Genomic DNA, 10025 nt, shown 5'->3' on the forward strand with positions numbered 1-10025 from the left:
AACAGAGCATTAAGGCCTCTTTAGAAGACGCATTCAATTAAGTTGCTTTAATGAGTGAATACGCGTGAATTGCCTCCATGTTTTAATTGCATCAGTAAAAGAACAGGAGCGAATAATCTCATTAGCTGCAGCAGAGAATCAAGATCAGATCCGTTTTTTTTATCAGCTTAACACTCCGAGCCTTAATGTCGCCCCTCAGATGAAAGCTTAGTAGCTTAATGAAATAAGAGCCGTGGATTTATTTTTATCAGGCAGAGAGAGAGAGAGAGGAGAGAGAGAGAGAGAGAGAGAGAGTGGAGCGAGTGACTGCGTCCTACACACACCAGCCCTCCTACAGCACTCTGCTGTTCTCCGGACGGCAGTCACAACAACAATGGTCTGAGAGCGGCCAGGGGAGCAGGAGGGGGGGCGAGAGACCGAGAGAGGGGAGGGGTACGCTTCTGTTGCCCCCTCTACCCCCACCCAAAACAGCCCCCATCCCTCCAAAGAGCTGGCAAATAAAACACAAGACCCCCCGCCTCTCCCTCCTCTCCACAGCGGCACAGCTCGCTGAAGTTGTTCCTGAAATCACTACTTCATTATCTTCCCAAATTTTTCCCAAGCAAACTTCACCTTTCTTAATAATTGTTTTTGTTGTTGACCCCCGCAGAAAACCGCAAATTAGCCGCAGTAAATCACGTTATCACAACTTATTTTTTATGACGACTCATAATTTATTGCGGGTTAATTGTCCTTTCTGCAAACAGAGCATTAAGGCCTCTTTAGAAGACGCATTCAATTAAGTTGCTTTAATGAGTGAATACGCGTGAATTGCCTCCATGTTTTAATTGCATCAGTAAAAGAACAGGAGCGAATAATCTCATTAGCTGCAGCAGAGAATCAAGATCAGATCCGTTTTTTTTATCAGCTTAACACTCCGAGCCTTAATGTCGCCCCTCAGATGAAAGCTTAGTAGCTTAATGAAATAAGAGCCGTGGATTTATTTTTATCAGGCAGAGAGAGAGAGAGAGAGAGAGAGAGAGAGAGAGAGAGAGAAGTTTTAATTGTGTGACAAAGCAAAGCTGCACAGGCATGAGCTCAGCATATAGGGGAAACACCTGATGATGACAATAAAGTCATAAACATGTGAACTTAAGATCTCATGAATACACTCACTAACTCATTAACTTTTCCTCTCAGTTCAGTTTGTTTGTGCTTATATACACATCACTGTCACTCCTGACTCTCCCCGGATTTTATCGAAAAAGAAGCTTGACACAATAGAAAACAGATCTCTGCCTATAAAGGCTGAACGCCTCCACCTACATGGATTTAATGTAACCCAGAGGCCAAAATAAATTCTTCTTCTTCTATTTTCCAGAGACAGAAATTTTGGCTTTAGCTCCGTGATTTTGGGTGAAAGAGCAGTAAAGAGTTTCTAAACCGGCAACATTACAGGTAACGTCGCTCACAGGTCCAGGCCATGGGGTTTTCTGTTAGGAGGCTGTAGGTGTAAAAGACACGAGATCAAAAGAGATTTAAAGGTCCAGGTGTGGAGAAAAGTCATGATGAGGTTTGGAATCCTCTTCTTTATTGTTTTCATGTTTGTGTTGCTGAAACCCTCCCTGTACTCTCGTAGTGGCTTCTGGAGAATTTAAATGCCCCCCGGGATCAATTCAAATGTTTATCACTTATTGGACATCTTAGCCAAAGACGTCTTATTTCGGCGCATTCAGGGGGATAATTTGTGTCTGTGCTGCCAAGACATTTCTGTATACAGTAAATCATCAGTTCAAGTGAAGGAAAGTCTTAATGCTCCGGCTTACAATGATATTTTAGACAACGGTGTTATGTTTCAGGATGACGATGCCCTCGTGCACAAAGTTGAGATAAAGAAATGTTTTGGTGTGGAAGAACAGGACTGACACAAAGCCCCTGACTCCAACCTCATCCAACACCTTCATGCTGAACTGTCACATCGACAGTGAGCCACAACATCATCAACATCACCCAACAACAGTCCCTGACCTCACTAATGCTCTTGTCGCTGAATAGAAGCAAATCCCAGAACGACAAATTACATAACAACAAATATTAAATATGATTTCTAGTCAGAGTACATATAAAATAAAAGTGAAATATAGATATTATGATATATATTGAATTGGTTTTGTGCCATCCAAGTTAGCGAACCCGTCTTCCACAGTAAATTCATTTCAGCCTCTGAGAAATGTTTTGTTTTGCCTCTGCTGGATAGTTTTTATTGTGAAGAGAGACAGGAAGTGTTGGGGAGAAAGAGGGCAACCACAAGCTACAAAGGTCCTAGCCAGGATTCAAACATGGTTACATGATACCTGCTTCAGTCAAGTGAGCCTCCAAGATGCTCTAAGAAATGTTTGACCAAAGCTCGGGCCTGCTAGAAAGCTCTGCCGACCTCAAAATAAAAGTTCCAAATAAATCACAAAAGAGGTAAAGAAAAGACGTCGCACAGTCCGTTTACTTTTATCTGCGGGTCAAACTCCTCATGTGGCCGCAGTATGAGTGGTTTTAGTTGAAATTTATGTGTTGAAATAAATGCCAGATTTGACCTTTGACACGGCACAGTGCTACCTCGGGTCAGACAGAGCTTTACAGCGAAAGTCAAAGTACACAAATAAACCGGGCAGAGTGGAAGTCATAAAGTAGATAAGAGCTGTACTAATGCCAGGCAGCGATATGTGGTCGACTGCTGGGCCAGCCTCAGTATGTTTGTGTCATACCTGTGCGTGTGTGTGTGTGTGTGTGTGGGCGTGCATCGTGTTTATATGTGTCTGACTGCTGGTTCAATACAGCAGGACTTGACAAGCACAGATTCCACAAATGATTAATTTGGTTACCCTCCAAGTTTGCCCTGAATTGGGTCAGAATATAATCAGGTGTGTGTGTGTGTGTGTGTGGCAATTGAGGCAACTGCAATCCCAACTAATTAGCACAACAACACATTACAATAACATTACCACCGCTGTCCCCCTCCCAAAACACAGGTATCTTATAATGTATCCGTCCACACACACACACACACACACACACACACACACACACACACACACACACACACACACACACAGAGCACTGTCTCACAGAGAATTTGAATGTGTGACTGTTAGCTGACGCAGAGGCTTATAACCAGACTGGTTTTCAGAGCTGATGTTGCCTTGACGTTGACAGTACACTACAGTCAAACTCAAAGATGTTCCTTACAGGGGGTTTAGGACAAAATAAGAGACACCAGCTGGACACAATGATTGTGATTGTGACAAAAGTGTGCGCAGGCCTCCAGTCACATCAAATCAAAATTTACACCAACAAAACAGGTCAGTGATCAGGGATGCGACTTGCGTGAGGCCTTTGAGTGCGTGATTCTGATTCACCTGTTGAGTCTTTTCTACTATGAGAACCAAACAATCCTGCAGCTTCTTATAATCCAAACTTTTATCAACCTGTAAGGCTTCGGTTCCGCCTTACGTTGCAAGATGAAAATGTTTCTGACACACGGACAGTCCGGTGTATGTTGTTTGACATTGGCCTTGGCGGAGGTCTGCGCTCTCTGAGTGCCCCTGTAGTTTTGAGTGTTTTTATCCGATGTCATGCCTCAGTCTTACCCAGAAGGCTTTTATTGTTTTATATGCTGTTTTTACTTGTTTTTTGTCTGGGTTTTTTTTTTTCTGTGAATACGCAGAAAGGTGTGTTATGGGAAAGTTGTTTTATAACAGAATAAAACCACACTGAAGTTTTCTGTTTTATTATGTTTGGTAGGAAGACGACACACAAAGATTCCTCTGTAAGTAAAGAGCCAGTTTGGGCTCACAATGTAATATTTTTCTTGTTGTAGTAAAACAGATTTTAAATTTTTATAGGAAGTGTTTAACAGTGCTGCAGGGCCTGAGGAGGCAAAAAAAAGTTACATCTGTTTGTTTTTCGGGAAAAACCAGGCTAGTTGTTTACCCTTTCTTCCAGTCTTTATTCCTAAGCCAAGCTGATCAACTAAATTCTATTTTTGCACACAAACATAAATGAAGTGGTATCTGGTAAACGGGTGTCGTATCGGTATCTTCTTGTCTAACTCTCAGCAAGAAAGCCAGTAAGTTGTTTCCCAAAATGTTGAACTATTCCTTGAACATATGCACTTCTAGATGTTGCAGCACCACAAATTATTGTTATATAACCTCTGAGTTTGAACTTTCTGCTCCAGTATCCAAATCTCAAAACTCCGCTGATAGAATCAAAATACCTCAACTTGAGATCCCTCCCCTTGACCAGGACCAGACCCTCCGTCCCACCTCTTTATCTGATGACATCAGTGATATGGAGGATCCCTCCCGACCCTCCCGGTGCCCTCAGGTCCAGAAAGCATTGATAGCCTGCTGCATACTGATGTTAATGCTAATGGGGAATACCAGGGCTGGTTGGTGCCTGACAGCTGATAACAGATTGGGGAGGAGAAGGGGTGATGTTGGGGTGAATGATAATCATCGGGGTGAGGTGAAGTTAGCAGTGTGTGTCTGTGTGTGCGTGTGTGTGCGTGTGTGTGGAGGGAAAGTGAGGTGGAATAAAGGTCAGGAGGAATGTGTGAGGCGTGGCCGGTCTCTCATTAGTCTACTTCACAGCAGGGACACATTATGGAAACATCAGGTCCCATTTACATTTAAATTCTGACTGTTTAGCTAATGCTCCTCTTCGAAAAGACCACGTCAACAAGAGTGCATCTTAATTTAAAAGCACATCTTTTGTTTTGGTACTAATTCCAAATTAGAGGCTGAACTATAATTTGTTCATACTTTTTCATAGTGGCGGCCCCCTGAAAGTGGTAGAGCAAGACGCTGGTGAGGACTGAACACGGAGGGAGATGTTGACACACAAGATCAATAAATATATTGGTCAAGATATCAGGTCTGGTTATCTGCAATGGAGATAGTGTGAAGATGCTTTGTTTGCTTTTCATTTACAACATTTTTGAGTTCAGCACCCCACTTGATTTTTGGTAGTGTGTGGAAACTGCATATTAGTTTCTGATCAATACTTTGGAGAGATTAAACACTGGAAATAATAAATATAGAGTCTCTTAACTCCGGGTCAGTTATGCAGCTAACGCACTCGAAACTGTAGGAGGTCTCAATAAATAGGTAGTGAACAGGTGTGCCTTCTGTAGAGCTTCAAGATTAAATCAAATCACATCATACAAAAAGCTTATGGGGCACCAGCATGTTCAAGCCAATATGTGCAAAAAGGACAATTACAATTAATAACATTTAGGAGAATTATATATACATTAAGTAGCGTATCCTTCAAAACCACATATGTAGTGAACGGTAAAATCAAAGGTGTGCGTCCCACAGAGAAAAAGCAATGAAACACATAGAGAGGGACGACTATTAACTTCAATATGAAGAACCCAACCTGAGTGCACCTTTAAAATAAAAATATAAGAGGAATATACAAAAGAAATTGAATATTTAGGTGATATTATATCAAAGTGGCACTGCAAATATGCACACGCAAATATGCTGATTATACAAAAGTATAAACACCAGTAACAGATATTTCTCAGAATTTGTTCATTTGGATTGAGATGTGGTGACTGCGAAGCTCATAGCTTATGATTCACATCATTTTCATACTCATCAAACCCCTCAGTGAGTCCTTGTGTAAGGCAGCGTCTGTCCTCAGCTGATTTATTCAGCACTTTGCTTTGATTTCACCAGTCCATGTGTATATTGATTATACTGGACTTGGACAACTGAAAACCAATGCCTTCAAAAGCTCTTTGAAATATCGTGAAAACTAAACCAATACACCCAGAAGCACAAGCTTTTGAGCAACGTGGTTTCAGGCCTTTAACTAAAGAGCTAAACTCATTCAGTATTGGTGGCTTGTGGCCTCTAAGTACAGGTCAGCGACGCCAACGTCTGCTTGTCCCGACCTGAAGGCAATCGACTCCCACGCTGGTTGGGCGCTGAAGTTCCCATTGTTGTGTGTTTGTGTTAATCATTACCTGCGATGTTCGCAACACAATGGGACAAGCTGAGAGTATGGGCTTTGTGATGCAGGCGAGCACTGCTGCCAAAACACAGAGCTGAAAGAGAGGCAGAGCAGAGAGGCAGAGGGGGAGGGAGGGAGGGAGAGAAAGGAACAGAGAGGGTAAGAGGGGGGAGGGTCCCACAGCAAGAGACCTGCTATTAAAACATGTCATCTGATGAACTGGTGGTCCTGTCAGTACAAACACATGCTGCGTTCAAACCCACAGAACTTTATTATACATTTCAGTGGAGTTCTCAAAGTTTCTAAAGAAATCAAATATGTCAGAATGAAAATGATCCAACAATGTAGCAAAACATCCAGAATATAATTTATGGGACAGTGTATCTATAAACCATAGGGTATTTAGCTTTGAATTTTCACTCAGTATAAAAATCATTTAGCTTCAATGACGAACTGGAACAAGCTGATACACAATATACTGTTAGTGTGTGGAATAAAAAAGAGGTTTGTACACATGCAAAGGATTTCAGTATTTAGAGTCATGTTTTAAACAGACTCAATTTCTGCTAATTTACTTTTTTGGTTCTGCAGTAAATGCTGTCAGAAATGTGGGATTCATTTTTCAAAAACTTTGAAATTAACTTTGAAACTAACAGATGCGCAAAAGAATGTAACAATTCAAGCAGTTCAAGAAACAAACCAAAGAAAAACTACGTACCAACAACAAACAAATAATAAGTTAGACAGTTTGTTACCTTGTACACCATGCAGGTGTATGCATATATATATATATATGAGTGTGTGTGTGTGTGTGTGTGTGTGTGTACTACCTAACGACCATTAAGTGCATAGCAATAATCATTTGTGCATGTAGAAAGTGAACCATTGTATATAGCTGGGTTGACGGTCAGGAAATTGCACCTGGCTTGGTCACACTTAATGTTAAATAATAATATATTTTTACTTGCAGCAAAGTAATCTGATTACACTTTACTTTGGTAACATTTACTTAAATACTGCCTGCTAATGTGTGAATCCTGATTTTTTTTTTTTAGATAATCTGATTCATTCATTTTTGTATTTACGTTTTTTGATGTACTGGTGATGAATCTGTAATGAAACTAATTTAAAACATGCAGTTTAGTTGATTTGAGTTCAAACTATTTGCTTCACTGTAGTTCACCTTGTTCAGTCTTTTTTCAATGAAATGTCTGTAAAACCACAGACTATATTGTTATCATTTAGTTCATTCTCTTATTTGAAGCTCAACAGGACATGAGGTTACTCAATGCAGCGTTTTCTCCTCTTGCCCCCTAACCCCACACACACACACACACACACACACACACACACACACACACACACACACATACATACATACAGATACCTACACATACCCAGCTGTTTACATGAAGACGGATATCAATGACAGCCAATGTTTTCCCTCGCCTCTTCTCCCTTTCTTCTTTGGTTCTCTAATCACATCCAGCAGGGGAGTCCCATTCCCCCCTCACACACACAGAAGGCTGAACCCTGCCTGAACCCTGCTGCTTTAATTAATCTCACTGACTTTGTTAATTATTTGTTTGGCTGGCTGACTGCCTGTGTGTGTGTGTGGGTGTGTGGGTGTGTGCGCGCGCGTGAACACGTCCCTCCTTGAAGTTTTCGGGACGTATGCCACGGCTGAAACAACCCCACTGGCCCAGCACTGATAACCTCGAGCAGAGGAGGAGGAGGAGGAAGAGGAGGAGGAGGAGGAAGAAGAGGAGGAGGAGGAGGAGGAGAAGGAGGAGGAGGAGGAGGAGGAGGAGGAAGAAGAGGAGGAGGAGGAGGAGGAGAAGGAGGAGGAGGAGGATTCCCTCTTTAATTTTCCTTTTCTGTGACATCACTTTTTCTTGTATTTATCCGCAGAGAGATCTCACCTCTGGTGGTTTGTTACTGGAAAAGCTTCCAAGTTTTCATTTTAAGTTTAAGTTGTGATTTCACAGGACGCTTCTTGGATCCTCAACAACACGGAAAAGACAGTGATCGAGAGCATGTATATATGAACGGACCCACTTTACATACGTGTGCTCATGGTGCTTGTCATGTTGCTTGAGTGTCTGTGAGGGGGGGGGTCACGTTAGGGTGTGGGGACAGATTTGACTAGGTTTGAAAATTGCTGGAAACATTTGCGATATTGTACGTACACAACTCAAGAAAACATATAACACGGGTCTAGTTGTTTTGAGACATTCTAATGCGGAAAAGTTGCATATTATACCTTTAAGTCATTGCTTTCAATAAATGAAAGCTCCTCCGACTCTATATGCTAACTATATATGATGTCAGATTATATCCAGAGCACTTATACATTTAGTGTTGGGATATAGCAGCACCACCTCCATGGTCTTGTGACCTCCCATCATGGTGCACTCTCTGAGGTGTAAAATTTAGCGCATAGGGAGTCAATCAGGTGACAAGAAGATCCCATTGGAGCAACAGTGTATTGTTCTTGCATTAAAGCTGTTTTTACAACATCACTAACCCTAAAAGGACACTGTAAACTTTGTAATGGAACAAGGCCATGGTTGGATCCATGTGGGTACATTTGAAAACACACACACATTTAATTCTAGGATTTACAGCTCACTTCCTAAAAGCTTCCATTCACACTGAAATACCAAAACTATATAAAAAAGGACTTGCTTAAGGAGAAAGGTTTGCAATACATAAGCAGATGGTTTTTGTTATTTTCTACTGATAAATCAGTAAAATAAGCCCATATCGGTTTGATACACCACTCAGACTGTCAGCCTGCGCACCTTTGTGTCATTAATTCCAGGTGGATGACATATTTTGTCAACATGAGAAAACATTTTTACTAAAAAAATTGTTCATACAGAAACAATTCTGCAACACGTCCACTTAAAATGCATTTCATTTGCTTTCCCACAGTATCCTCTCGTAGCAACGCAAGCATGATATATGACATAATGTTTAGGTCTAGGCAACTTAAAGTGCTCGGTTAAGGTAAAGGAAAGATATTGGTCTTGGTACATATATTGAAATAGTCAGTGGGGATAGGACATGGTTTCTCTTTTCACTACGCTACTAAAACCACAATCACGAAAAAAGTGTTTCTGCTTTTTGTAAGTTTTGTTACTGCTACATAGGCAACGATATCATTAACAGCTGTTCACTTACCAGTCGAGAAGAAACGTTGAGAGTTCAGCATCAAACTTCACTCCTTCACTTGCCAAGCGCAACGCTACTGTTATCTCTTGTCTCTATCACACCTTTTCTTCTTCTGAAGTTAGCACGCTAACCAGGTAGCTCTCGTACCTCGTCAGGATAGGTGAAGCAGGATAGGAACTCCAGCAGTGTTGAGCAACTTACTTGAAAAATATAATCTATTACTTATTTACTTCGTACTTCCACTACAATCCACTCACATCCAGGCAATTAATTTCCCTTCAAAATATTTTAGTCAAAAACATTTAGTAGTATGTAAAGGTAATATTTAGGGTAGGAGCATCATTCTTGTTATGTTCTGCATTCATATTTTTCCTTTTACTAATCTACATACGGTGTATAGCCATTCATTTAAAAAGGTGAACTAACAAATGTTCACCTTGCACTAGTTCCCTTGCTGTAAAGTGAGACATATGTGTCCATGTGTATAAAGGGACATTTGCATGTAGTTTATACACATGCGTGTTGTTACAGTTAGTTGGCTGGCAACAGAGGGATTACTGCCGTCCAAACACTCTGTGTGATATACCCAGGATGTACGTGCGGAGACATGTTTGGTTAACCTCAGCGCTGGGGCTTGAGTGAACGCAGACTCCCGGCTGCAGTATTCTGGAGGAAATCCGGTAACGTGTTACATATGGGGGGTATTATTCATGATTACAGTTCAATAAACAGAAAGAGAGGATGGAAACGGATCTGTGGTCTGACTCTTCCTCCTGACCTCGCTTAACTGAGAATCTTCTGCTGTCTCTCCTCCTCTCCACTTCTTTCCTGTATTCTCCTCCTCATCTCTC

Source organism: Seriola aureovittata, chromosome 15 (assembly GCF_021018895.1).
Source record: "Seriola aureovittata isolate HTS-2021-v1 ecotype China chromosome 15, ASM2101889v1, whole genome shotgun sequence".
Classification (NCBI taxonomy): Eukaryota; Metazoa; Chordata; class Actinopteri; order Carangiformes; family Carangidae; genus Seriola; species Seriola aureovittata.